General features: G+C 42.8%; 1 protein-coding gene and 1 non-coding gene across 4 annotated transcripts in view; both read right to left on the bottom strand.

Moving 5' to 3' along the window:
* Positions 1 to 26,397, bottom strand: part of RAB30 (RAB30, member RAS oncogene family) — a 95,828-nt gene that overhangs the window by 42,424 nt on the left and 27,007 nt on the right. Inside the window, exon 1 of one of the 3 annotated variants that reach the window (XM_055283099.2) lies at positions 14,389 to 14,751. The exons of the other annotated variants lie outside the window; for them this stretch is intronic. The gene's annotated coding sequence lies outside the window, so the exon portion shown is untranslated. Of the gene's footprint in view, positions 1 to 14,388; positions 14,752 to 26,397 lie in introns of those variants that run through there. 3 annotated transcript variants of the gene reach the window in all.
* LOC129485557 (small nucleolar RNA SNORA70) lies at positions 21,981 to 22,115 on the bottom strand. The gene has a single exon (XR_008658697.1). It is a non-coding gene; the product is annotated as a small nucleolar RNA SNORA70 (small nucleolar RNA).

Raw genomic sequence — 26,397 nt, forward strand, 5'->3', positions numbered from 1 at the left:
GCCCCACCCTCTCGGGCACAGCTACAGCCACTCAAACCAGGGCTGCAGACCCAGGCATCCCTGCACTCTTGGGGGTCCAGGAAGGCCCCTGCTTGCCTGTGCAGGCTCAGAGGTGCCCGCTCCCACTGCCTGGCCTCTCCCCCACTCCTTATGCCTGCTCTAATCTCAGAGCAGGGTTGGGGCCAAGCTCAGGCACTGTCACAGCCTGGCTGGGTGTGCTCACGCTAGGACTCTGTTGCCTCAGCCCCCTCCGGACTTTAGGTACCGACAAACATGGGAAAAAGCCAAGGTGGGGGCTGAGGGCGGCTCTGCGCTGGCCTGCACTTGCCCATTGGCACGAGCAGCCCGTTGTGCCCGTTGCCACAACTGAGGCAGGAGGCAGACAAGCTCCTGGACAGAAGTGGATGAGTCCCTGTTGAGACCCACCTTCAGGCCAGGGGGGCCTGAGGCCTGGGAGCTGGGCTGTGAGTCCCACAAACCAGGGTGGAGATTTGTGGTGCCTTTTTCAGCCTGCCCATGGCCGCCCATGGACCAACTGCATACACTTCTTCCCCTCTGAGACCCATAAAAGCTCTGGGTTCAGTCAGACCACAGAACAGAGGGAGAATGGGACAACCAGTTGTAGAGAGGAGCTACCTTCTCTGCTGAGAGCTGCAGACAATGGGACAACCTGCTTGCAGAATGCAGCCACTCACTTTACAGCCTCCTCTCTGCTGAGAGCTACAGAGAGGAGCCACCAACTCTAGGGGCTCCTCTCTGCTGAGAGCTGCAGAGACAATGGGATGACCTGCCCACAGAAAGGAGCCACTTCCTCTCTGCCAAGAGCTGCAGATGACAGGATGACCAGCTGCAGAGAGGGTTTACCTTCTCTGCTGATAGCAGGAGCTACCCTCTCTGCTGAGAACAGAACACTTGTTGGGACAACCTGCCTGCAGAGAGGAGCTACCCTCTCAGCTAGGAATTAAACACTCATCAGGACATCCTGGCCATGGCGAGGAGCTGCTTACTGCAGGTCTTCTCGGAGCTGTTCTATTGCTCAATAAAGCTCCTCTTTGTCTTGCTTACCCCTCCGCCTGTCTGTGTACCTCATTCTTCCCGGTCGTAGGACAAGAACTTGAGACTCACTGAATGATGAGGCTAAAAGAGTTGCTGTAACACAAACAGGATTGAAACATGTCCCTTGACCGCCAGGTTATGAGTGAAGAGGAGAGACGAGCTGTGGCCCTTCAGGAAGCCCAGACCTGGGAGCTCCCTGATCCAGGGCTGTGACTCCCTCTTTGGGGCCCTGTGGTTCCTGGCGCCTCCAAGCTTCCGGGCACCACCTCATTCCCCAATGCCAGCTGGGAAAGCTGCTTGTGGTGCACCTGGTCCAGCTGCAGCCTCACAGAGAGCTAGCGCCCATGCAAGCACCTTGAGCTGCCCACCCAGCAGCAGCAGCTGGGATGTCTGGCTGTGCAGAGGCCAGACTCCATGCTCACTCACACACCTCTCTCTGCTCCACGCCTGACTCCAGTCTCCTTTAGAGGCATGGGATCCAGCCCAGTAGCATGAGCTGAGCACAGTCTGCCAGGCCAAGTGGGCGGAACAAGCCCAGAAGGCCTGAGCAAAGCTAGGGCAAAGGCACCACCGGCCACAGGTTTCCAGCCAGAAAAGCAACAGCCCAAAGATCCCATGTCACTACCTCAAGGGCTATTGTGAGATTTAAATGAGATATTTTTGTAAAGCATCTGTCACAGTACCTGGCCTATTGGAAGTGCTCTATAAATGTTAATTCCCTTCCTCCTAATGACTTTGTGAATGTCAGTTTTATCTCTCCAACAAGATGCTCTTGAAGACAGATCATATATTTTATGTATTTCATTAGATCATCCACATTCCTAGAACACAGCTCAATGCATCATAGGCACTTAATTAAGTACTTCTTGGTTTAATCACAAGTAAAAATCATGGCTGTAGGTATGCCTTACAATAGACCAGTGTTTCCTAAATGCTGGTACCAGGTGAACTGCATTAAACTCATCCAAAGAGCTTCTTCTTATTAGGGGTGGGGGTGAAGGGGTGGGGAAGACAGGGAACAGGGCCTTGCTCTGTTGCCCAGGCCGGAATCCAGTGGCATGATCACATGGTCAGTGAAGCCTGGACCTGCCAGGCTCAGGTGATTGTCCCACCTCAGCCTCCCTTGTAGCTGGGACTACAAGCACATGCCACCACACTCAGCTAATTTTAAAATTTTTCTAGAGACATGGTCTCACTATGTTTCCCAGGCTGGTCTTGAACTCCTGGCCTCAACTGATCCTCCTGCCTCAGCTTCCCAAAGTGTTGGTATTACAGGTGTGAGCCACCGCACTTGGTCCAAAGAGCTTCTTAAAAATAAAACTGCTAGATCCCTTCCATAGATATTCTGATTAAGAAAGGCTGTTCCATTAACTTCCAATAACTGAGAAAGGTCTTCCAATTTTTACTTTAGATATTTTTATTAGATATTTTTGCATTGCTTGAATTTTTAAATAAGTATTCTTTATTTTATAATTGTAAAATAAAGACAACTTTTAAATAAAAAAAAGAATAACTGACCAGAATCAGAAGTGAAATCTAGAGTACTATAAAATGTTTCTTTCATTAGTAATGGGCAATTTAAAAAATAATAATAATGAAGTAAAAATACCCCCTGGTCACAACTGGGGAAATATGAACATGGCCTGATATCAGATATCATTTTGTTTTTTGTTTTAGATACAATTTTATGTTGTATCAAACGTCTTTATTCTTAGAATACACATGCTGAAATGACAGTTTCAGGTGAAGTGTTATAACATCTGCAACTTTCAAATGGTCCAGCATATATGTATATGTGCATATGTATGTATGTGTATATATATATGTGTATATATACACATACACACATAGATGAGAAATAAGGCAAAATGTTAACAATTGTTTAATTTAGTTGGTGGCTATTTGGGTGTTCAATTTATTACTCTTTCAAATTCTCAGTATGATTAAAATTTTTCTAATAGTTGGAGAAGAATATTCTCAGTTGATTCTGGTGATAATCTAGCTTGGGAACCACTGCTTTACCCAATAGATTTGTTCCTGAAGTTAGAAAAATAAGAATTCTGAGATACACAACATATAAATGCTCTGAAGGCAACAGTATTTAAAGAAATCTCACGTCACAATCTCCCCATAAAACACCGTCTCCTAATTAATTGTTCATAAACCTACATTTCACACAGGATTTGCTTAAGGTCAGCGCTCAGATAAGGGCAGAATTGAAATGCTGGTTAAGGGAAGATGAGGCATGCACAAGCACAAAGCCTGAGGGTTGTACTTGACTCTTGTCTGCTCCCTAACTCCTGTCTTGCTGATTTACCTGTTGAATATTTATCAAACCAGTCCCCTCCTCTCCTCCACTCCTGCTACTGCCATGAGTCAGACTTCATCCTATCTCCCCTGCACCAGTGCAGAGAGCCCCAGCTGATGGTCCTGCCTCATGTCCTACCCAGATCAGATTCACTTCCACTTTGGCTAATACATATCCAAAACATGTGCTGGCTCGTCGCTCTTCTACTGAAAACCCTACAATGGCTTCCCATTTCAAAATGAAGTCCAGAACTCTTCAATCTGTTTATAATATCCTCTCAATTTTGCCAGCCTCAATTCTCACCAAATTCACATTTTATAGCCCAGTAACAGTGAATTCCCCGTGATACGTCTCGCCGCCATGCTTCAGCCCACGCATTCTTATTCCACCTTGCTCAGGCATCACTCTCCTTCTGAAAGCTTTCTTGGATTCACCACCTGCCATGCCTTCCCTCCCATCTCCCATACAGAGGTCAGAGTCTCCTATTTGGTTCTCCCACAATACCTCAACAGAGTTTAATCCATGCAGTTATCCCACTGCTCACAATTATTTACTTATAAGACTATCTATTCCATATCCTGGGGCCTCTTGGGGAAGGACTGGATTTTATTCATCTTTGTAGCCCCAGTACTTACTTCTGCTTTGCTTTTCTGATGCCCCATTTTCTCATCTAGAGAATCAGAAGAATATCACCAACTTGAAAGGTTGGCATTAAGTTTAAGTATTCAAAGCTTACCACAGGCATACAATAGGCCTTCAGCACATTTGATTTATAATGTCAGCATCTCTTGTTTTTCGCTTTCCAATTCTGCCCTTCAGGATCAGCTTCTTACACTGGCCCTGTGTCCAGCAAGGACACAGCAAGTAAGCTCCCCACCCATCTACACGCCAAAATAGTGAGGGTCTCAAACTCCAGATCTGCCTCGGGCTTCCCCACCCTGCCAGTGCCCTCTGGACTCTAGGATGACTCAACTAAAGAACCAATGCAGTACTGCAAACATTTCTTGAGCAGTTTCATGCAAGGCAATGTCCCTGATGCAGTGGAAAGTGATATAACATGTACAAAAAGTGTATGACCTCTTATAGGGTAGGGGAAGGGTGAGGAGACAATTAGACAAGTGAAGGCAGTACAATTCAAAGAAGGAAAACTTTGTATATCTCTGGGCGTAGACAGAAAAGCCTTAGAGGAAGTGGCATTTGAGCTAGACCACAAAGGATGGATTTAAGCTAAGAGGCTGTTTCCAGAATTGTGTGTGTTCCACAAAACACAACACTGAAATGCTACTGTTACTCAGATGAAAAGTAAAGTAAATTTACAAAATTCTGCGTACTATGTAACCCTCTAGGAGATCTGCAATGCACAGTAACAAGCGTGAAGTAAAGAACCCTACTTAACTGTGTTGAACTCAGCATCCCAAGTTTGTTTGACTACTAGTTAATTCCCTATTTCTTTCTTCCTGGAGGAGAGTTATAGCATCTTTCAAGCTCTGAGGTGTCTTGAATTAGGGAACCCTATATAACTCCGTTTAACCGAGCATCCCAAGTTTGTTTGAACGCTAGTAAGTTCCCTATTTCTTTTCCCTTGGAGGAAGATGTATAGCAACTTGGAGAACACACTTTAAGAAACAACAGGTTAAATGTTACTCTTTGAAAGCTATCCATTCGCATTTTACCAGGACTTCACATTGATAATACCTTCATATCTGATTTTTTAACAACAAAATCAGCAATTTTTAAAATTCTCCTGACAGTTTGTCAGAAGAGAAAAAGCAATGGAAGATGCTGCAGAACTAAGAAGTTTCTCATTGTGAAGCACAGTGTAGACCATAAGCCTTTTAATCAAGCGAAGGAAACAACACATCTCTGACTGAGTCCATTCATTCTTTGTTAGGATGTTTACACTCTTATAGCTGCCCTCAATCCCTCTGCAACCTGCTGACTGCGTAAAAAACACCAGACTTGAAAGCAAAGGGAAAAACATTGCATAACAACAAGTCACAGGGCATGTTTTGCTCCTTTATATTTACCAAACAGTTGTGCTTGTAAAAGACAAGAAGGAAAGGGGCACTGCAGCTCATCTGTCCCCACTCCTGAAATTACAATGCTGAATTATCTAGTCTGAAAGTTAACATGTTTACTGGGAGTGAGCCACTGTGCTCATGATACAAAGAAAAATAACGTATAGTTGTTACTTCACAAGCCAGGACAGATAGGTAAACAAACTGTAATGCAGCAAAGTGCAAGTAAACACTTCTATAATAAGAGGGGAGTACACAGAAGCTGGGACTCCTTACCTTTGCCTGGGCTTAAGGTCAAAAGAGAAGCATGTTAAAATACGGAAAAAGTCCTCTTTGTTCTTAAAGAATTGAAAAGGAGTTTTCCAGGCAAATAAAATATATACATAGGTATAGATAAACAGATATAGACAGATGATATAGATACAAGGCCAGGCATGGTGACTCACATCTATAATCCCAGCACTTTGGGAAGCCAAAGTGGGAGGATTGCTTGAGCTCAGGAGTTTGAGACTTGCCTAGGCAACATAGTGAGACCCCCATCTCTTCAAAAAAATTAAAAAATTAGTCAGGCGTGGTGGTGTGTACCTGTAGCCCTAGCTACAAGGGAGACTGAGATGGGAGGATCACTTGAGCCTGGGAGGCTGAGGCCACAGTGACCTCTGATCATGCCACTGCACTCCCACCTAGGGTACACAGCAAGACCCTGTCTCAAAAAAAAGACATAGATATAGATACACATACACACATACATGAAAAAAAATAAGGCCATAGGGCCGAGTAGAATAGGATATGTGATATGATTTGGATATCTGTCCCCTTCAAATCTCATGTTGAAATGTAATCCTCGAGGCCGGGCGCGGTGGCTCAAGCCTGTAATCCCAGCACTTAGGGAGGCCAAGGCCGGCAGATCACGAGGTCTGGAGATCGAGACAATCCTGGCTAACACAGTGAAACCCCGTCTCTACTAAAAATATAAAAAAAATTAGCTGGGCATGTTGGCAGGCACCTGTAGTCCCAGCTACTTGGGAGGCTGAGGCAGGAGAATGGTGTGAACCCAGGAGATGGAGGTTGCGGTAAGCCGAGATCGCGCCACTGCACTCCAGCCTGGGGGACAGAGAAAGACTCCGTCTCAAAAAAAAAAAAAAAAAAAAAAAAAGAAATGTAATCCTCAATGTTGGAGGTGTGGCCTGGTGTGGGGTGTTTGGATCATGGGATAGATCCATCATGAATGGTTAGCACCATCCCCTTGGTGATGAGTGAATTCTGGCTCCGGTAGTTCATGTGAGATCTGGTTAAGAGTGTGGCACCTCTGTCCTCACTCTCCCTTGTTTCCACTCTCACATGTAACATTCCGGCTCCCGGTCACCTTCTGTCATGACTGTAAGCTTTCTGAGGTCTCACCAGAAGCAGAGGCCAGCACCATGCTTCCTGTAAAGCCTGTAAAACTGTGAGCCAGTTAAATCTCTTTTCTTTATAATTTTCCCAGCTTCAAGTATTTATTTGTAGTAATGAAAAAATGGACTAACAATAGGATAGGGCAAGATTGAAAAGAAAAAAAAGAGCAGCCAATCTGGAGAAGGTGTCACACTGAACTACTGCATCGAATTTCACTTATTCCAAAAACCCCACGAAAATTCAGTAAAGTGCTTTCTTCTTATTAAAAAAACCTTATAAGTATAGAGAAGATAAGAGAAGACAATGGTGTCAAATTTTGGAAGCTTGGGAAGCAGATGAACAAGTAGTAATTGACTTAGCATACTCAGAAAATGCGGAATTCAGCTGATTTAAACCACAGAATCCTTAAAAAACACAGGAACTGACAGTACCTTGTACTCCTGGAGCAGGTGTATAGGATGCTAGAAGAAAGAACACAAGAGAGAAGGCTACTCAAGGAGTTAGATACCTAGATTCCCCCTCGTCATTAACAAAACTCCAAAGGCCTGTCTCTGGGGAGCACAAAACAGAAATATCCAGTATTTGCTTGAAATAATCTGAGGAAGGGGATTGGGGGATACAGAGCAAACTAAAATATCCATCAACTGAAAACTAGTGAACCTGAATGATGGGTAATGGGAATTCACTGTATTGCCCTCCCTACTTTTGTAAATCTTTGGCATTCCCCATAATAAAAAGTAAGAGTGTCTTTGGCCTGGCAGTATCCAGTGTGGATGAGGGGGAAACATATCATAGATAAGGCACTATGTTTACAGAAGGTAGAGTGCAAAGGTTCCCATGCTCCTTCTCTTGAGTACCAACACATAGTCAGATAGAACCCCACCATCCGAAGAAGAGTGAAATACTCTTTGCTGGTGAATGTACCCAAGGGAAAACCTGAAGATGGTAACATCAGGGGAGCCCAACAAACAGCCCATCCAGATCACCCTACCGTGAGGCTCAGAGCTAATTATCTCCATTCTGTATTCAGAGTTTCCTGATGGTAGTTTTTAAAAAGAGCTTTATGTCACATACCATATAATTCACCCTTTTAAAATATACAATTTTGCTCTAGGAACTAAACGAAAAAAAATAAAACATACATTTCAATGGTTTTTAGCATATTCACAGAGTTGTACAACCATCACCACAATCAATTTTAGAACATTTTCCATTCTCCCAATGAAAATCCTACATACATTAGTAGTCACTCTGCATTCCCCCCACTCCCCAGCTGCAAGTAACTACTGATCTATTTTTTTGTCTCTATAGATGTGTCCATTCCAGCCATTTCATATAAATGAAATCCTACACTGTGTGGTCTTTTGTGAGTGACTTCTTTCATTGAGCATAATGTCAACGTCTTGACAGCTTCTTTTCCTCCTCCTCTTAATCAGGAGCAACACAGCCAAGGATCACATTTTAGAGTGACATCTTGGGAAAGCCTCTAATAAAGATACAGACCATGGCAAACACACAAAAAAGTGACTTGAAGGAAACAGATAATATGCAAGGGTGGAAATACCATTAATATTCTCACAAAAATGAAATAAAACTACATCCAGGAAACAAAAATAGGATGCTATATAAAGGAAACACAGAGAACAAAAAGAGCTCCTAGACATTGACAACATAATAGCAGACATTTTTTTAAATCTTCAATAAAAGGATTGAAAGATAAAATTGAAATCTTCTAAAGAATAAAATCAAAAGACAAAGATATGGAAACAACAGAGAGAAGTTAAGAATATTCTAAAGGTTCAGTACAGGAGGGGTCCTATATCCAAATAAGAGAAATTCCCAGGAAAGAACAGAAAAAAGAAAAATCATAACAATATAATTCAATAAAATTTCAGAGAACTGAAGGATGCAGGTTGCCAGATTGAAAGGGCCCAGCACACCAAGCACACTGTGAAATTCAGAAAACTGCAGACAAAGAGAAGATTTTACAAACCATCAGAGAGGACGGAAAGACAAATAGGTTATATATAAAGAATCAGAAATCAGACCCCTTCCAACTTCTCTACAGCAACAATAAAAAGACAATAAAGTAATGCCTTTAAAATCTGAAGGAAGATGATTTTCAACTTAGAATGCAATACCCAAATAAACTACCAATAAAGCATGAGAATAGAACAAAGATACTTTAAAGTATACAAGACCCAGAAATTCATATTCCATGCACTGTTTTATAAGAAGCTCCTACTTTGGGAGGCTAAGACAGCAGGATTGCTTAAGCACAGCAGTTTGGGAGCAGCCTGGCCAACATGGCGAGACCCTATCTCCACAAAAAGTGAAAAAGTTAGCCAGGCATGGTGGCATGCACCTGTGGTCCCAGGTACTTGAGAGGATCACTTGAGCCCAAGAGTTCGAGGCTACAATGAGCTGTTTCACATCACTGCACTCCAGCCTGGGCAACTGAGTGAGACCCTTTCTCAAAAACAAACAAAAAAAAGCTCCTGGAGGATGTCCTTCGCTAAGTGGTATACAGGAAACATCTACAGATCTAGCCCAAAGACAAGCAACATAGGACCCCAACATGACTACCACAGGAAGTAGCCAACCAGACTAAAGAAGTATAACTCAAGAGACAGACACATTGAAGACAGCCATCGCCAACAACCCCACCGCCATTAAACCCTCTTTTGTGTTGTGTTGAAATATTTTAAATATATAATTATAAAGTTTTCAAACACACATAAAAGTAGACCCCCAACACCCATTACCAAAATTCAACAATTACCAAGATTTTAACATGTTAATCTATCCCTTTTCCCCCCATTTTTTTATTTGCTTAAATATTTTATTATTATTATTATTTTGAGACAGGGTCTCGCTCATTGCCCAGGCTGGAGTGCGGTGGTGTCATCATGGCTCACTGCAGCCTCAACCTCTGGGATGCAGCAAACCACCTGCCTCAGTCTCCCAAAGTGCTGGGATTACAGGTATGAAACTTAGCATCCAGGCTGTTTAAATATTTTTAAACAAATTCTACATCATATCATTTTATCCCCATGTACCTCAGAACTCATCTCTATATTATTCATCTTCTTATACTATTATTATCACACCTGAATAAAAGTAACAGTAATTCCTTGATATCATCTCAAAAATGTCTTTTTACACACATCTATATGCATACTTGTAGCAGCACAATTCACAATTGCAAAGATATGGAACCGACCTAAGCGCCCATCAACCAATGAGTGGATAAAGAAAATGTGGTATATATCCACCATGGAATACTACTCAGCCATGAAAATGAATAGAATAATGTCTTTTGCAGCAACTTGGATTGAGCTGGAAGCCGTTATTCTAAGTGAAGTAACTCAGGAATGGAAAACCAGATACCTTATTTTCTCACTTAAGTGGGAACTAAGCTATGAGGACACAAAAACAATACAGAGCAATATAATGAAATTTGTGACCTGGGGAAGGAGAGGGCAAGGGGAGTGAGAGATAAAAGACCACATATTGGGTACGGTGTACACTGTTTTGTTGACAGGTGCACTAAAATCTCAGAATTCACCACTGTAGAATTTATCCATGTAACCAAAAACCACTTATAACCCAAAAGCCATTTAAAAAGTTTTTTTGATGTCTTTTCAATGCCAGGTGTGGTGGTTCATGCCTATAATCCCAGCATTTTGGGAGGCCAAAGCAGGAGGATCGCTTGAGCCCAGGAGTTCAAGAGTAGCCTGGGCAACATGGTGAGACCTCATCTCTTCAAAAAAAAAAAATTAGTTGGGTGTGGTGGTATATGCCTGTAGTCCCAGCTTCTTGGGAGGACTGCTTGAGCTCAGGAGGTCAAGGCTATGGTGAGCCGTGTTCATGCCACTGTACTCCAGCCTGGGTGACAAAGCGAGACCCTGTCTCAAAAAAAAAAACAAAACAAACAAAAAAAAAAAAACGGTCTTTTTTTGGCACGTGTGGTGGCTCATGCCTATAATCCCAGCACTTTAGGAGGCTGAGGTGGGCGGATCACCTGAGGCCAGGAGTTCGAGACCAGCCTGGCCCACATGGTGAAACCCCATCTCCACTAAAAATACAAAAATTAGCTGGGCATGGTAGCACGCACCTGTAATCCCAGCTACTCAGGAGGCTGAGGCAGGAGAATTGCTTGAACCCGGGAGGCAGAGGTTTCAGTGAGCTGAGATCATGCCATTGCACTTCAGCCTGGGTGACAGAGCAAGACTCCATCTCAAAAAAAAAAAAAAAAAAGTCTCTTTGCAATTAAACTAAATTGTGTCCCCTCACAAGTTCATACATATGTTGAAGCCCTAATTCCCAGTACCTTAGAATGTGACTGTTCATGTATTTGGAGATAGAGCCGTTAAAGAGGTAATGAAGTTAAAATGAGATTGTTAGGGTGGGCCATAATCCAATCTAACTGGTGTCCTTATATAAAGAGGAGAATAAGACATGTAGCAGCACACTGGGAGTGTGCATATACAGAGAAATGACCATGCAACGAGGTGTCAAGAGGGCAGCCATCTGCAAGCCAAGAAGAGAGGCCTCAGAGGAAACCAATCCTGCCAGCACCTTGATCTTGGACTCCTAGCCTCCAGAACTGTGAAAATATTAATTTCTGTTGCTTAAGCCATCCAGTGTGTGGTATTTTGTTATGGCAGCCCTAGCAAACTAACACATTGACTATCAAATCAAAACAAGGTTCACACATGACATCTGGTTATAATTCTTAAGTCACTTTATTATTTTTTCATGTCATTGACTTGTTGCGGAAGCCAAGTCAGTTGTCTGACAGAATGTTCCACATTCTAAATTTTTCTGTTTGTTTCCTTAGAGTGTAATTCAACTTGTCATCCTTTCCCCCATCTTTCCAATATATTAAAGTTAGCTCTAGAGGCTTGATGAGATTTTAGAAGTCAACGTTTGGGTAAGAATATTCCATAAGTGGTGCTGCATATTCTTTTTTTTTTTTTTTTTTTTGAGATGGAGTTTCGCTCTTCTTGGCCAGGCTGGAGTACAATGGTGCAATCTCGGCACAAAGCAACCTCCGCCTCCCAGGTTCAAGCGATTCTCCTGCCTCAGCCTCCAGAGTAGCCGGGATTATAGGCATGTGCCACCACACCTGGCTAATTCTGTATTTTTAGGAGAGATGGGATTTCTCCATGTTGGTCAGACTGGTCTCAAACTCCCAACCTCAGGTGATCCGCCTGCCTTGGCCTCCCAAAGTGCTGGGATTACAGGTGTGAGCCACCAGGCCCGGCCTGCATATTCTTTTTTTAACCTGACAAAAAATGCATAGGTAAACTTGGTCGAGGTTCTTTTCTGCCTCTATTTGTCTTGACCATGTGCTGATGAAGTACCTGCTCATCCCCTCCACACTATTTGTTTGGCTTAGTTGGTGACATTCACTTTATCCTACAGAAGAGTTTTGCTTTGACCTACTCCTTGAGAGCTGAAAGGAGGCCAAAGAAAGACTGGAAGTAGAAAAGACAGAGCCGTCCACTCTTTGTGACCATATTCCGTATGTCCAGTGTGTGCCCACACTACAACCCTGTCAGATGTCTCAATAGTAGTGATCCTCATTTCCTAGGACTCACTCACACCCTTGCCCACTGACTTCCCCATTAGAGCCTTTTAAACCCCCTGGGAATCTAAAGCTATATTATGACCCAGAGTTTAGATCTAACAGTGACAAAGCTTGCTAGGTTTGTGCTTGCTTCTTGGTTTTTTAAAAAACAACATTTGTTTTAGTAATACAAACATAGGTGGTTAAACTGTACAGAAAAGTAAGAACGATGAACACAAAAGTCAAGATAATCATTATGTCTGGTGAGAAGGAAAGGGGGTATGATTTCAGGGCAGAGAGTAGACAAACAGCTTCTAGGATACAAATAATGTTCCATCTGATAAATTGGATGGCAAATTCACAATTTTCTTTCTTTTATTTTTTGAGACAGCATCTCACTATTTTGCCCAGGCTGGTCTTGAACTCCTGGCCTCAAGCAATCCTCCAACCTCAGCCACCTGAGTAGCTGGAATTGCAAACATGTGCTACTGCATCTGGCCACAATTTTTATGTTCTTCTTTAAACTGTAAATATGTATTTAAAACATTCTTTCATATGCATTGTATGTTTCGCATTAATTATTTTTATGTAAGCAGTCCACCATAGCTAGAACACAGGGTTTGAAGAGGAGAGTAAAAGGAGAAGAGAATGGAAAAGGAGTTTACTCTAAAGGCAAATAGGAACCTTAATCATGCTCTCTTGGGAGTAACATCAGGGAACATTTATACCCAATATCAATTAAAATGGCTTTCTCATAATCTATCTATCAAGAATGATAGGAAAAATCCATTTTTTCTAAGTTACCTAGATATGAAATACCCAACATCTTAAGCATCTCACTGGGGAATGTAATAATATGGTTTTGATGTATTTTTCCAGGGAGAGGAGTTTCAGCTTGCCCTAGGGAACATGTTTGCCTCAAATTCTTTTTTTTTTTTTTTTTTTTGAGACAGAGTCTTGCTCTGTCGCTCAGGCTGGGATGCTGGAATGCAACGGCATGACCTCAGCTCACTACAACCTCTGCTTTCCGGGTTCAAGTGATTCTCCTGCCTTAGCCTCCAGAGTAGCCAGGATTACAGGCACATGCTACCATGCCCAGCTAATTTTTGTATTTTTAGTAGAAACAGGGTTTCACCATGTTGGTCAGGCTGGTCTCGAACCCCTGACCTCAGGTGATCCGCCCACCTTGGCTTCCCAAAGTGCTGGGATTACAGGTGTGAGCCACTGAGCCCAGCCTGCCTCAAGTTCTTAAATGACACAAAGCTGGGAGGGATGCAGAACAAATGTTTTACATGACAGAATTAGAATATATTTTGGCAAGCTGGAGTGACAGGTCAAATCTAGGTCAATTTCTAATGACATCTCCCATTTGTTGAGAACACTCGATATGCCAAGAGCTTTACATAATTTATCTCATTTAATCCCTACAATCACACGGTGAAGCTGAGACCCAGGAAAGTAACTTGCCCAAGGTCATAAAGCAAGTTAATAGCAGAGTCATAATTTGAACCTAGGTCTGCAGGCTCAAGTTTCAGTCTCAAGTGAGATTCCTTCAGCCACTAGAAATTAACATTCAAAACTGAATCCTCTGCTATCGCATTGGGAATTAAGAAAACAATAATAAATAAATAAAAATCTCAATCCTCTTTAATTCAGCCTGTCACCCTTAGAAAACTGCATCATCCAACCTCAACCCCCTTGGGCATATGAGGGTATCAAGTAACTTCAAAGAATCATCAGATCAAATGAAAAAACAAACAAAAACAAAAAAGAATAATCAGATCAGGCCATTTTCATTAATGTAGCATCTGGGGACCCCGATAGCTGCCAGGAAACCTCCATCTGTCCTCAAGAGCAAGTCCATCCTCAAAAGCAAGCTGTAACAGGATTCTCTCTGCAACCCATTCCCAGCTCAGCCATGTCTGCCTCCCCATCTGTATTTAAGACTTTGCAAAACTCAAGCTCTGCAGTTATAAATGGAGGCCCCTTACCACAAAGATTGCTGAGCAAGACCCCTCAGCCAGGCTATTCCCTACCTTCAATTTTCTCTCGTCCTCAGGGGCACTGTGATTTGATGGGTGTGTATAGCTGAGAGAGCAGCACAACCGGCTCCAGTGCACAGTCATATCCAATGGAGCTATCCCGAAAGACAGCCAGAGAATTTTAATGAAAACCAGAAAACCCCTGGCTGCTAAGTCCAACTGCAGTTCAGGCCTGCCAGCCCCTCCCCCTGCAGCTAAGAATCTCTGAGCCAGCTTTGCCCCAAAGAGCAGGGAAGAAAGTCCATTTTGCATTCAGTAAATCCTTCCATAGCAGCCACTTCCCAGGGTCATTTAGGTTAAAGGCGAGGCATATGATAACTGCAACAGGACCCAGGGACCCTGAGAGGCACAGGGTGTGGCAGCAGCAGATTTGAGCCAACAGATTATGAAACAGTCATTTAGAAAAAAACAAAAAGTCTTTCCTTCTGCCAAAGCTCTCTGCCCACAGCTGCATACAAGGCTAGTGAGGAATCTTAACAAGCTTAAAGGGGCCGTATTTCAGATACTCGAGAACCAAGGTGGGAGGAAATAAGTATTTTGAGCACTTACTATGTATCAGGTGCTCTGATCTCATTTCATCCTCACTGTGAGATGGGAACTGTAAACTGCATGTAACAGATAAGAACACTGACTCCGAGAGGTTCCATAACTTGTCTAAGGAACACAGTTAGCAAGATGGGAAGCAAGACTGAAAGTTCAATGTGGGTGAGGTTCATCAGAAGTATCAAACTTTTTGTTCGCAGAGAGCAGAAAAAAATAAAAAGAAAAGAAAAAAAGAAAAAGAAATACTAAACTCAAAATCCTGACTAATAAAAAGAATGATCATTTACTGACCACTGGCTATGTGCCAGGCACTAAGCTAATATTTTTACATGCACCATATCATCTAATCCTCACAGCAACTAGATAAGATACAGGTCATTATTACCTCCATTTAATAATAGCAAACTACAGCTCGGACATTCAATAATTTGATCAAGGTCACTGCATAACCAGGATTGGTACCCAGGTCTATCTAATTCTAGAGTGCTCACCTTAAAACACTCATCCTAACAGCCTTCAGAAGGGAGCCACCTAGATCATCATGCCAAGCACGCAAGTTGCAGGGAGATTTCTGCTCCCCTCCCCAGCAGGTAATGCATATTCCAGACTTGCCTTTCAATTCCTCCCAGCACTCTTCAGTGGAGGCACAGTGTCACTGGCTCTGGGAGAGCTGATAGCTATGTCTCCGCCTTCCCATGCACCATGGACTCAGTTGTCCCGACATGAGTGAAGGAGAAGACCACCACCATGATCCAGAGACTCCCATGAGTATAGAAGCAGACAGCTTCTTTCCCCAAGCCCTGCTCCATAGGCCTATGCAACCTCGAGCAGCAACCTCTTCCTCAACAGCTCACAGGGCTGTTTTGTATTCTTAACAGGAGACCACGTGCCTTCTTTTTGAGCAACTGTGATTTCCCAAGGGAGATGACTGTCTAGACACAGCATCTATCTTGACAACCAGACTGGGCCACACGATGTTAGGTCTGATAATTTAATTTTAGGGTGTGTGTTCAGCTCTCCAGTGAAGGCTCTGTGCTTGGCACCTCTGGATAATCAGATTGAGTATCACTCAGTGCAACAGCTGACACCTTGGGTTAGAACCGTCTTTCCAGCCAGGCAAGTGTTACTTGAGGGAAGTCACAGGCGTCTTATGGATCACACACACACAGGCACAACACACAAACAGTTCCATTAATGAGGCTGAAACTTGATAGAACTCTTCTATGCATGTTCAGAATTAAGCACCAGGCTTTGACTGGTGGTGGACTGAATACTTAATATGTATCAGGTACTGTGGTGGGTACCTTCACAGCCAATATCTTTACTGACCGGCACAACATTCTGTAAGGTAGATAGAATTGCTATTACACAGATGGGGCAATTAAAGCCCAGAGAGATAGCATAATTTGCCCAAAGTCACATAGGAAGTGGCAAAGCTCGGGTTCAAATTCTTTTTTTTTTTTTGAGATGGAGTCTCACTCCATCTCCCAGGCTGGAGTGCAGTGGCGCCATCTTGGCTCACTGCAACCTCCATCTCCCAGGTTCACACAATTCTCCTGCTTCAGCCTCCCCAGTAGCTGGCAATACAGGCAGGCACCACCATGCCCAGCTAATTTTTGTATTTTTAATGGAGTCAGGGTTTTATTATGTTGGCCAGAGCTGGTCTCGAACTCCTGACCTCAAGTGATCTTCCCGCCTCGGCCTCCCAAAGTGCTGGGATTACAGGCATGAGCCACCAGGCCCGGCCTCAAATTCATTTTTAATATGACTCCAATACCCTTTCAGTCAATTATGAGTCCATTCATTTATTCTTCAGATAGTTACTGAGCACCTTCTATAAGCCAGCTACTGTGACACCTACAGAGGATATAACTGTTAATGTAAGGTAGGTCCAGTCACCAAAGAAGTAATGTTCTCATGAGGATAGATGACAATGCAGATAGATAATTACAGAATGATGAGATGGGGCCTTAGAGGAGTAATGGGGTCAGGCCTCTCTGAGAAAGTGAGATGTGAGCTGAGACCTGAAAGATGAGAATGAGCCAGGCATTTGCAAAGCTAGGAAAAGAGCGCAGGCAATAGATACAAGAAGTGCAAGGGTTGGCTACCGGAAAAGGCTTGGCGTGTCCAAGGAACATAAAGGAGAACAGGGACCAAGGCTGGGTGAGCAACAGGGAAGAAAGAACGGTTGAGATGACACAGGGCCTTGTTGATCATGGAAAACACTTTGAATTTTGTCGAAAGGGCAATGGGAGATCAAAGAAGAGTTTTAATCAGGGAAATAGTGTAATCTGATTTGCGCTTTAAAGAGATAATTCTGGCTGCTATGTGGAGAAATGAGTGTAGGGAGTGGCCAAGACTTAGGAATAGGGGAGAGATAATGGTGGCCTGGACCAAGATAATGGTAGGGGAGAAGATTTTATATTTGGGAATAAAAAAGAAAATACTTGAGGTGATACTAAGGGTTTTTTAAAAAATAAATAAATAAAAATTTTGAAATTTAATTACAATTTTAAAAAATAAAAAGACAAATTTTTTTTTTTTTTTTTGAGATGAAGTCTTATTCTGTCACCCAGGCTGGACTACAGTGGTGTGATCTCGGCTCACTGCAACCTCTGCCTCCTGGGTTCAAGCAATTCTCCTGCCTCAGCCTCCCTAGTAGCTGGGATTACAGGCGCCCACCATCATGCCTGGTTAATTTTTGTATTTTTAGTAGAGACAGGGTTTCGCCACGTTGGCCAGGCTGGTCTCGAACTCCTGACCTCACGTGATCCACTCGCCTCGGCCTCCCAAAGTGCTGGGATTACAGGTATGAGCCACTGGTCCCAGCCGAATGAATTTTTAAAAACATAATGAAAATACTTGCTGATGAATGGTATGTGAATGGTGAAGGGAACAAACTCCTGGGTTTCTAGCTTGAACAACTGGGTAGAGAGTGGTACCACGTATTAAGAGACTGGAGGAGAAGCAAAATGGTCGTGAGATAGCCAACTATATCACACTAAGAAGAAAACAAAAGTGGACCCCAGTTGTGTTTGTTCAAGGGGAAGCTAGGAATTAAAGGCCTGGAGCTGCTACTCTGGTGAAGATAAAGTGTTTGGGGGTTATGATAGAGACTAAAGTGCAAGAATCTGAAAGGATGCCTTAGGAAACAGGGGTTCCACTTACTCCATGTGGCCATCACTACCAAACTGGGACCAACGTGCGGAAGACACAGGAAAGGAATTCAGACTGACATAAGGAAGGGCTGTCTCGTGGTCAGAGTGAAATAAGCTGCCTTGGGAGTGGGAGAGGGTGAATGATGACTTCTCTGTCATTGGAAGGGTTAAAGAAAAAAACAGATGACCCCTTGACTACAAGGTTAGAGAGAGAATTCAGTAATTGAACAGGGAAAATGCTACATAAAATCCTTCTAAACTCTGGAATTCTGTGGTTTTAAGATAAAATCTTAATTAATCTAACCTTCAGGACTGGAGTTTCTCCAACAGGGCAGAACTCCCTTGGTATGTCCTACCTCTCAGAAGGCAAATGAGAACAACGTTAGCTAATTTTAGTCACTATAAAGTGACTCCTAGTTCATTCCTAAGTGTCAAACAAGATGCTGAAATGCTTTTTGGTGTAGGTAAAAGGCATACGCTATGGAACTGGATATCCTTTTTTTTTTTTTTTTTTTGAGACGGAGTCTTGCTCTGTCACCCAGGCTGGAGTGCAGTGGCACAATCTCGGCTCACTGCAAGCTCCGCCTCCCGGGTTCACGCCATTTTCCTGCCTCAGCCTCTCCGAGTAGCTGGGACTACAGGCGCCCGCCACCACGCCCGGCTAATTTTTTGTATTTTTAGTAGAGACGGGGTTTCACCGTGGTCTCAATCTCCTGACTTCGTGATCCGCCTCGGCCTCCCAAAGTGCTGGGATTACAAGCGTGAGCCACCGCGCCCGGCCACAGAACTGGATATCCTATATCTGCAATTGATTAGCGCTGTGCCCTCTGGCAAATTATTTAAATCCTCTGAATCTCAGTTTATTTCTTTGAAATAGGGGGAAAGCAATGCCTATCTCAAGATGTTTACTGTGAGGACCAAAGCCTTATACCTGATACATTCTATTAAGAATAATAATGAGGCTGGGTGCAGTGGTGCACACCTGTAATCCCAGCACTTTGGGAGGCCGAGACGGGCAGATCACCTGAGGTTGGGAGATCAAGACCAGCCTGGCCAACATGGTGAAACCCCGTCTCTACTAAAAATACAAAAATTAGCCAGGCATGGTGGGGGCGCCTGTAATCCCAGCTACTTGAGAGGCTAAGGCAGGTGAATCACTTGAACCTGGGAGGCAGAGGTTGCAGTGAGACAAGATTGCACAACTGCATTCCAGCCTGGGCGACAAGAGAGAAACTCCATCTCAAAAAAAAAAAAAAAGAAGAAGAAAAATAGCTAACGTCTATTACTACAGATCCATAACTATATGCTAGGCATGTGCTATGTGCATTTAAAAAAATCCAATCCTTACAACAACCCAGAAAGTAGCCACTATTATTATTCCATTGTAAAAATCAGAAAATTGATTTCTAAAGGTAAAGTAACTTATCCAAGAGTCAGATAATTAATTAGTAATTGCCCAAATTAGGAAAAAACAAACTTCAACAAAGTTGAAAGAAAAAGACAAAGAAAACCATATTTAGATAATTTGAAAAAAAGTTACCTACTGTTGAATTAACAAACAATTCATTTCACCAACTAGTCATTTAGTAAATATTTATTGAACATATAAATAAATAACTGAATGAATGATTCCAATGAATATTTCTTGAGTTCCTGCTAGGCACAACATCAAGAAACTAGGGTTACAGAAAATGTACATCAATTTAATTAAGAGTTTGCCATTAACACCACAATCTTCAAACTGCAAATAAACTGCCAACATAACAACACTTAGTCCATGATAAAAAGTCCTAAGAAATGCCTTTCTCAGCTAAGCGCAGTGGCTCCTGACTGTAGTCCCAGCACATTGGGACGCCAAAGCGGGCAGATACCTTGAGCTCAGGAGTTTGAGACCAGCCTGGGCAACATGGCAAAACCCCATCTCTACAAAAAATACAAAAATTAGTCAGGTATGGTGGCGTGTGTCTGTGGTCCCAGCTACTTGGGAGGCTGAGGTGGGAGGATCACTTGAGCCTGGAATGTTGAGGCTTCAGCTAGCCGAGATCACGCCACTGTACTCCAGCCTGAGGAAGTCAAAATTCTTGGGGAAGTCAAAACTCTTAGAGGAGAGCTCTGAGCAGTAAGCAGAGAACTAAGAGCACACAACAATGGAAGCTGAGAAAGGAGGTGGTCTCAAAGAAAAGATGAGTAAGACTTCCATAGGAAGCAGAAATCAAAAAGAAGAAAGGCTGAAAAAATGGCTGACTTAATAAGTAGGAGTTTGTCAATGGACTTCTCTGGAACTGTGGGGAAAGAAACCAAGTTTCAAAGGGCAACTGGATGAATGGGTTAAAGAGGAAGAGGAGGCAGTCTTTTAAGAAGTTTGGCAGTAAAAGGAGGGAAAGGGTAAGAAAAGTAAGTAGTCTGATGAGGAGAAGCAGCAAGACTGTTAATAAGAGTATAAGGTGAGGAGCAGAAGCCAAAAGAAAAGGAAAAGTTGAAGACAGAAGATAGATGGAGAAGATGTAAGAAAGAAACAAGAGGACCAGACTCCAGCACGTCAAGAGGGGATAGGATACAACACACAAGTGAAAGGCTACCCTTGGGAAATAAGCCACCTTCTGCTCTAAGACAGAAATGAAAGAAAAGAGATTTTGACAAATGGACATGGTGAAAAGTTACTCTGAATCAACCTTGAATACAGTACAGAGAGTGATCACATTGAATAACACTATTTTGGGCTGGGTGCAGTGGCTCAGACCTGTAATCCCAGCACTTTGGGAGGCTGAGGTGGGTGGATCACCTGATGAGGTCGGGAGTTCGAGACCAGCCTGACCAACGTGGAGAAAGCCCATCTCTACTAAAAATACAAAATTAGCTGGGTGTGGTGGTGGACACCTGTAATTCCAGCTACTCAGGAGGCTGAGGCAGGAGAATCGCTTGAACCTGGGAGGCGGAGGTTGCAGTGAGCCGAGAGTGTGCCACTGGCACTCCAGCCTGGGCAACAAGAGCGAAACTCTGTCTCAAAAAAAAAAAAAAAAAAAAATTGAATAACACTATTTTGAACTTAATATTGATTTTCTTGGATTACTCCTAACTTTGCATTGAAAAGGACAACTACCATTTGGATATAAGTTCTATACAGTTAAAAATCAGAATCCTTTTTTTCTGGACAGGAAGTAGGATTTATTGGGGGGCATTAGGAGGGAGCAGCACAGTGGAAGCCTTCGTGAATGCAGGGCCTGCCACTTGCCCAGAAGGCCATGACTGGGGATGTATTTGACCCCACAGCCATCCGGGATGAGCCACTTCTCATACCAGAGCCACCATGTCTTCAAATTCATCTGCACTGGCTGGGCACAGTGGCTCACACCTGTAATCCCAGTAGTTTGGGAGGCCAAAGTGGGCAAATGACTTGAGGCCAGAAGTTTGAGACCACCCTGGCCAGCATGGTGAAACCCCATCTCTACCAAAAAAATACAAAAATTAGCTGGGCGTGGTTGCGTGTGCCTGTAGTCCCAGCTACTCGGGAGGCTGAGGCAGGAGTATTGCTTGAACCCAGGAGGTGGAGGTTGCAGTGAGCTGAGATCACATCACTGTACTTCAGCCTGGGAGACAGACCAAAACTCTGTCTCAAAAAAAAATAAAAAATCATCTGCATCGAACTTTGTAAAGCCCCACTTCTTTCAGATATGGATCTTCTGGTGACCAGGGAACTTGAACTTGGCCCTGTGGAGGGCCTCAATCACATGCTCCTGGTTCTGTAGCTTGGTGTGGATAGACAAGACGACTTGGCCAGTGTGAACCCTGACCAAGGCTCCTTGAGGCTTTCCAAAGGCACCTCCACTGTCTGGAGCCTAAACTGGGGACAGTACAAGGTCAGAGACATATACATATGTTAGAAAGGGCTGTCTCCAAGGTCCCTTAGAGCAACCCATACAAGAAACAGGCTGCATACACTACCAAGGAAGCTGCTGTTTGCAGCTATTGCACACCAGGCCCCAAAGAGGAAAAGAACTAGGTTGGCTTAATTGGCTGCAGAAAAATCAGTCTCACCGAGATGTTGGTTATGTTCTGTTTCTTAATCTGGACACTGGTTACCCTGATGTGTTCAGTTTGTGAACTTTATTAAGCTGAAAAAAAAGTTTTTATAAACTTTTTAACTTTAAAACTTTTTTTAAAAAGTTTTTAACCTAGGCTATGTGCGGTGGCTCATGCCTATAATCCCAGCACTTTAGGAGACTGAGCTGGGTAGATTTTGCTTGAGGCTAGAAGTGTGAGACCAGCCTGGCCAACATGGTGAAACCCTGTCTCTAGTAAAAATACAAAAATTAGACAGGTGTGGTGGCACATGCCTGTAATCCCAGCTACTCAGGAGGCTGAGGCAGGAGAATCGCTTGAACCCGGGAGGCAGAGGTTGCAATGAGCACTGCACTCCAGCCTGGGCAACAGAATGAGACTCTGTCTCAAAAAAAAAAAAAAAATTAGTTTTTAACTTAGAATCACCACTCCTCTACTATTTGTTCAGTTTTTTAAAGAGTAACTCAAGAAAACTATATATTCCTTCAGACAGGGAACACTCCTTACCATTCTTTTAGATCCCCATAGCACTAAATCAGACTAGATATACAGTAGGTATCTAATGAATATATGTTGATGTGATTGGAAGAATGCTAACACCAAATATCGAGACTTAAAACAAATCTAGGCCGGTTGCAGTGGCTCATGCCTGTAATCCTAGCACTTTGGGAGGCCAAGGTGGGTGGATTGCCTGAGCTCAGGAGTTCAACACCAGTCTGGGCAACACGGTGAAACCCCATCTCTACTAAAAAAATATATAAAAAATTAGCCAGGTGTGGCGGCACACACCTGTAATCCTAGCTACTCAGGAGGCTGAGGCAGGAGAATTGTTTGAACCCAGGAGGCAGAGGTTGCAGTGAGCCAAGATCGCACCACTGCACTCCAGCCTGGGCGACAGAGCGAGACTCCATCTCCAAAAAAAAACAAAAACAAAAAAACCCACAAATCTTTCTCTAGGAAATGGCACCTTCGTAACTGCAAAATCTGGCAGCCCCAACTTTAGCCAGTGATTCCACTTAGCATCACTAATGATCTGGACAAACTAAAATGATGTGCCTCCTTTTGTGATGGTATGGGAAATATACAACCTCAGCTTTAGAATTCTTGCCCAAAATATTTAACCTGTATATAATCATGCAGACATAATTATACAAATTCAGATTGTGAGATATTGTTAAGAAAACAGACTTGGAATCTTAAAAATATCATGAAACACAAATAAGCGGGGAGACTCCTATAGATTTAAAGAGACTAAAGAGGCAAAACAACTACATTTAATGTGTAATCTTGTTTGGATCCTGGATTAAAAACAAACCGACAGTTATAATGATTAACATTACAACATTAACATTATTATTAATGGTATTTGGACAATAGGGATATGATAGATTGCAAAAATGGCTGTGATTGTTCATGCCCCTGTATCCATGCCCTTGAGCAATATGACTTTGCAGTTATACCCATCAAGAGGAGCGTGTGACTTGTTTTGACCAAAAGATTGCAGAAGTGATGCTGTGCCAATTCCAAGCCTAGGCCTTAAAGGGCTTTGCACTCTTCCACTCTCTCTTAGAACCTTCCCATAAGCCATGGAAACAAGCCTGTTCTAGCCTGCTGGAGGATGGGAGACCCCTCTAGAGCAAAGAAAAGCCATCCAAACTGAGGCCGACTTAGACCAGCCAGCTCCTAGTCAGTCCAGCAGCTGACTCCAGAGGTATAAAGGAGCCCAGTTGATCAGCTGAGCCTAATCCACATTAGAAGAACCACCCAACTGGCCCATGGAATTATGAGCACTAATAAACTGTAGTTGTTTTAAGCCACTAAGTTTTGACATGATTTGTTTATCAGCTAGCTGATCAAAGGCAAAATTTAAATATGGACTCTATATTAGACGACATTATGGAATCAACGTTAAATTTCTTTTTTTTTTTTTTTTTTTTTTTTTTTTGAGACGGAGTCTCGCTCTGTCACCCAGGCACCCAGGCTGGAGTGCAGTGGCGCGATCTCAGCTCACTGCAAGCTCCGCCTCCCGGGTTCACGCCATTCTCCTGCCTCAGCCTCTCCTAGTAGCTGGGACTACAGGCGCCCGCCACCACGCCCGGCTAATTTTTTGTAATTTTTAGTAGAGACGGGGTTTCACCGTGGTCTCGATCTCCTGACCTCGTGATCCACCCGCCTCGGCCTCCCAAAGTGCTGGGATTACAAGCGTGAGCCACTGCGCCCGGCCTTCAACGTTAAATTTCTAAGGCATGATAATGGTATTGTGAAGAAGAATATCCCCCTTACACTTAGGAGAATACTGATATATTTAGAGATAAAGGATCATGACGTCTGCCCTACCCCCTAGTGTAAATATGCATTTGTAAAGAAAGATAAATCAAATGTGGCAAAATGTTAGCAATTGGCAAACCTAAGTAAAGAGTTTTTTGGTTGTCCTTTGTACTAATATGTTTGTTTTAAATTTTTCAAAATAAAAAATTAGATAGAAAAAAAACCACACACCTCTATTTACCCCATAACACAGCAAGCTACCGTGCAGTGAACAGATCCTTTCCATCTCCCACCCCCTGACCCTTTTTACTGGAGGAAACACTACTACTGCTGAGTGGGGAGGGAAGTAGATATAAAGTGCAGTAAACCAGGGTTATATTATGATATCATTAAATGAAAGACTCATTAATAGTTAAGAAATGTTTAAAGGTAGGTGTTAACAGCAAGCAGCCATTAAGGTTTTCTTCCTAATATAATCAGAAAAAAAATTTGTGTAGGGTTGGATGGGACTTGAAAAGAACAAAACTTTGGCAAGAAACATGGACAGGTCTTTGAATTATTTTTTGTTGGAAAACAAATATTCCTGTGTTTCTCTGTTTTAAGAGATTTCTCAAACACCTGCAAATGAGAAGGGTATATTGTATTCATCTCTATCCCCTGAAAATCCCTAAAGAATCTTACCAATATAAGCTAAATCTGTTTATTCACAACCTAATGAAAGCCTTCCTTATTTAATTTGGATTTTCCCTCAAGTGATATGCAGCAATTATTAACGCTGTATATTGACTTACGTGAACAAACCCAGTGGCCTAGGTTCAAAGGATATGGCTTTCTGGACTAAAATCTAAGGACTTCAGCTTTATTATGCCATACAGAAAAATTCCACTTAGAGTGAATGGCAAACAAAGCCCATTCTCTATATAAAAAACAGTAATCCAGGTAGGAAGATTTTTCTTTTAGAACTATCACTACAAGTCTGTTCAAAGATCTTTGACTTCGAAAAAGTCCAGTAGAGCAATCCCATGTATTACCACTGTCAGATGAGAAAAACATTCAACTTATATAAGAAAGAGAAGAAAATATTGCCAGGTACTGTACATTTAATGAGTTGGTTGTTCTCGTTCATCAGAACTGAAAAATAAATGCGGCAAAGAATTTGTTTTAGGTATCACTGGGCTCAAAGCCAAATCCATGCCTCATTTTTCTTACAGAATTCCTTGATTCTCTAGCCCACAAACCCCAGGATGCTTCAGAATATAGTTTGAAACTACAGCTTTAAATTAAAATGGCTGTGCAAAAGGAAGGTACCACATACAGAGAGAATCTTCCAGTTATCTCTACAAACTTCATCAGATTCAGAGAAACCAAGCAGGCTATCAGGTTTTCAAGGAATCTTTGATGTTCAAAGAGAATTCTACTATACACATTAATTCTCAAAAATGTTCAGGGGCACTGTAAAAACAGCTGCAGGGCAATAGGCTTTCCTAGCCCAAATCTGCACATTAGCCTATCTCATGAAAGGACTAGCCATCAGCAGACCTAGACATGGTCTAACGCAGACACTGAACTCCCATTCACTCATCACCAGAAGTGTCAGCTGTTTAAGGAAGGGTAGATTAACTCATTTATTCATTTATTCTGTAAACATTTTTTTTTATACAGACGAGGTCTCGCTTTGTCACTCAGCCTCCCAAGCAACTAAAACTACAGGCATCCACAACTGTGCCCATATATATATTTTTTTTCCTAGAGATAAGATCTTGCCATCTTGCCCGAGCTGGTCTCGAACTCCTGAGCTAAAATGACACTCCTGCCTTGACCTCCCAAAGTGCTGGGATTACAGGCATGAGCTACCACACCCAGCTCTGTAAACATTTATTGAACAAATTGTATATGCCAAGCCCAGAGTAGGAAAACACAGATGAAAAGGGCATGCCCACTGCCCACCAGGAAGTCACAAATGAATGGAGAAGCA

This window comes from Symphalangus syndactylus, chromosome 6 (assembly GCF_028878055.3).
Source record: "Symphalangus syndactylus isolate Jambi chromosome 6, NHGRI_mSymSyn1-v2.1_pri, whole genome shotgun sequence".
In the NCBI taxonomy this organism is placed as follows: Eukaryota; Metazoa; Chordata; class Mammalia; order Primates; family Hylobatidae; genus Symphalangus; species Symphalangus syndactylus.